At 39.0% G+C, this 3,515-nt stretch overlaps 1 pseudogene; it reads left to right on the top strand.

Moving 5' to 3' along the window:
* Positions 1-1,280, top strand: part of LOC128831333 (protein DBF4 homolog A-like) — a 6,155-nt pseudogene extending 4,875 nt beyond the window's left edge.
* The last annotated feature ends 2,235 nt before the right edge of the window (positions 1,281-3,515 follow it).

The following is a 3,515-nucleotide window of genomic DNA, read 5'->3' as shown; positions in this document are numbered from 1 at the left end:
TAGTGCAGGCCACTGAAACAGGACCATCAACATACAAAAGTATCCCACAGTTCGGTACAAAAACGTAACTCCATTTCTGAACATGTATGTTCTATTCTTCCTTGCCATCCATCATTTCCTTCTGAACTAGTAAGTAAATTCAGAAGTAATGCTGAAAATGGTAAAATAGAAGGTGCCTGTGCTTTAAATCTAAAAGAGACTGATTTATCGCCAAACTTCATACAGCTACCTCCCCAGAAAGACAACAAAACATACCTTGAGAACGTATCTGAATTTTATGGGCATTCTAGTAATGAAGTATTTGAACCTGAAGTAAATTTAAATAGAAAGAATTTACAAGGAGTGCAAACAAAGTTATATACTCATGGTCTAGTCACTGATAGTAATGAAAAAGACAAAAATACCTCACAGCCAAAACGAAAATTAAATAATTCATTTGTTCTACCAACAAAATATTTGAAGAAAACAGATGCCAATTCAGCATTTAACAAAAAACAATTAGATTTTTGGTGTGGATAATGATCCACAGAGAGAGCATCATATAGTTCTGAAGACTGAGACGCTACCACATTGTCTTTCTACAAGCAAAGCAACTAGTGAATGGGCTGTCAATAGTGCACCTAGCTCGCCTTCTGGAAAGCTGCACAGAAAAGTAAAACTTTCCTTAGGAAAAAATAAAAGAGGAAACCGGAGACAGATTATGGAGTTATGTGTAAAGCAAACTGATGATGTATCTGTTATTGAAGAAAAGAAAAATGCATGTTGCTCCCCAATGCAGACTCTGGTGGAATTATTTCAGACAAGTGAAGTAAATTCAGATTTTGGGGGTTTTACAAGTTATCCTGAGAAAAAAGATTCAACTTGCCTGAAAGATATTTGGGAAGGACAAAATGCAAATTCTTTGTGGTCATTATTTTCCTCTTCCTCCTCAACCCCATTTATCGGATTTTAATGCTGCTTTATTTAAAACAATGAATTTTGAATAAATTTGCAAACTGATGAGGATTTTATTCATGGAAATTAATTCTTGTATTATAAATTATGTGTTCAAGTTTTGGTATATCAAATATATATGCAAAAACATATGTGTAAATCTGAAAAATAAAGATAATCCTGGCGTGCTTTTCTAAAAAAAAAAAAAAAAACACTTTTTATCACAGCTGATAAATAGGTTATGTCCTAAGATGCAGTGTGTTTAACTCCAGCTTCTAGGCAAGATCTATATACATCATGTACCTTATTGTGAATTTCAGACAATAAAAAACCAATTTATTTGTGTATATACACACAGTATATTTTATTTTTAACATAGTAGTTGGTTTCTGATTGACTGAAGTTCTTGTTGGGTTTGAGTTGTTTTTTTCGCTCCTCAGTAAATAGTCATCCATCAGTCTTACTAGCTAGCATAGATTAGTGTTACCTGGGGTTCTTTCAACCCCAAGTTCTTGGTAACTTTTACTCTGTGCAAAGTGGTGTTAGGAAATAAATCAGGGGAGACATGGCTGTCCGACCAATAGATGGCTGGCACAAACAGGACAACACGTGCTTTCACTTAAAGCCTAAACTTTACTTCGTCTCAAGCATTTACCACACATCCGCAACAGGTTAGTAAAACACCCCCAGCACTTGATAATTACCAAAGCTGACTGTGGCTCTCGAGTGACACAGCGGCAGACTTCCGGTGGCCAAATCTTCCCTCTGCCGGTAGGGACCGCAAGATGTTTCCAGAGGGAGAGTCCAAAAGAGTCCAGCTATCTCAAACTTTTTCCCCTTATTTATACATTAGTAATAGAATGACATGTCCCTTAAAAAAAACTTGTTAACTAAGTAGTTTCAGTGGTCAAGCAAGAAGTTCCTTCTGATTATCGATTAACCAGGTGTGGGTTTTTCCAGAGTTTGCAGCCTTGAGGCCCCCCCAGTAGACATTCCTGGGGGACATCCTGCTCTTCTAAAATGCATGTATCAGCAACTTCAACACAATTCTTATCAGGAAGGACACGGGGTCAAGCTGCCCTTTCTTTGGCACCCAAAACCCCCTCCCCTCCTGCCTTGGTCAAGCTGAGGCTGCAACATGGCCAATTTACAGCCTGCTGACTTGGCTGCTTTTAGCAATAAGCCATAGTGGTTTCAGGCACTTTACTGGTTGGCTGACGTCTCCCCATACAATTAGAAGGAGTATGGTTTTAGGGTTGAAGTACAGAATGGGCAGTCAGAAGGTCTGTTGTTTATCTTGACACCGCTACAGACTTTGTCTGACCTTGCACAAGCTCTGTGTCTGTGTTTATATCTGTAAAATGGATATAATGCAGCAGTGCTTACTTACAGCTTCACCAGAGATTATTGCAAGGTTTAATTAATTAGTATGTCTGCCTCTCGAGTCTTCATGCAAGTGCCTATGCTATATTTTTCTTTTAAGATTCCGGGAATGGAACTGTAAAGAAAAATTTTACTTCTAGACACATATATTTGTTTTATTCCCATTGTGATACATGTTTTGCTTCAGTCTTCGCTAAAAATGTTAACAGTGACCAGATACCAAACACAATATCAACAACAATGGGAAGGAATGCAAGCCAAAATAGGGAAGAAACAGGTTAAAGAATATTTAGATAAGTTAGATATATTAAAGGCAGCAGGGCCTCATGAAATTTATCCCAGGATTCATAAGTACTAGCTAAAGCAATCACAGAATCTTTAACAATTATCTTCAAGAACTCATGGAGGACAGGTGTGGTCCCAGAGGAGGGGAGAAGAGCGCACATTGTTCCCCTTTTTAATGATAGGTACTAAGAGGACCGGGGAATTCAGCCAAACTTTGATACCCGAAAAGATATTGGAACAAATTATTCTTTTTCTAATGGTGTCCCTATGTGTGCTCCATTTCACATATGCACGTGCTTCTTGAGCCCTTGATCAGATATTTTCCATTAGCAGTTTCTGTTTGGCCTGCACACATGCTCTACACAACCTCATCCTTCACTCTGAGGGTATACAGGGCTGTACAGGTGAACCAGTCACAGTTCCTTCTCCACTGCCTTGGCCTGAGACAGAGCTCTAGCATGTCTGCCTCAGCATGTTTTGTAATTGTTTTTAGATAGTATAGTGTTTGTGTTGTTTGTTGTTAGTATAGAATTAGATAGTTGTCAGAGATTTCAGAGGTTTTTTTTTCTTCCCCATTTTTCTGAGGAGCTTATTTGGTCTTGTGAGGTGGTGGACTAGGCCCTGAGCATCCCAGCTGGAGACCTCAAGGCCTTTCCTCACTCTGCCCCAGAAAAGGGCAATAGAGAGGTCCTCTAACCTGCCTAAGTGGCTGTGTGGGAAGCAGTTGTCACCGAAATATCAGGTCCACCTAGGTGAGAGCCAATAACAGACAGACAGGGATAAGGAAGAGTTGCTTTATTCTGCAGAAGAAAGGAGAGCTTTGCACCTTGGTACAAAAACTCTGTCTTACACACATTTTACAGATTCTTTATACACATTCAGACAAAGGCCCTTGCCGTGTTAAGACTTGATTG

The sequence above is a fragment of the Malaclemys terrapin genome, chromosome 2 (genome assembly GCF_027887155.1).
Source record: "Malaclemys terrapin pileata isolate rMalTer1 chromosome 2, rMalTer1.hap1, whole genome shotgun sequence".
NCBI lineage: Eukaryota > Metazoa > Chordata > Testudines > Emydidae > Malaclemys > Malaclemys terrapin.
This window is presented reverse-complemented; position numbering and strand designations above follow the sequence as displayed.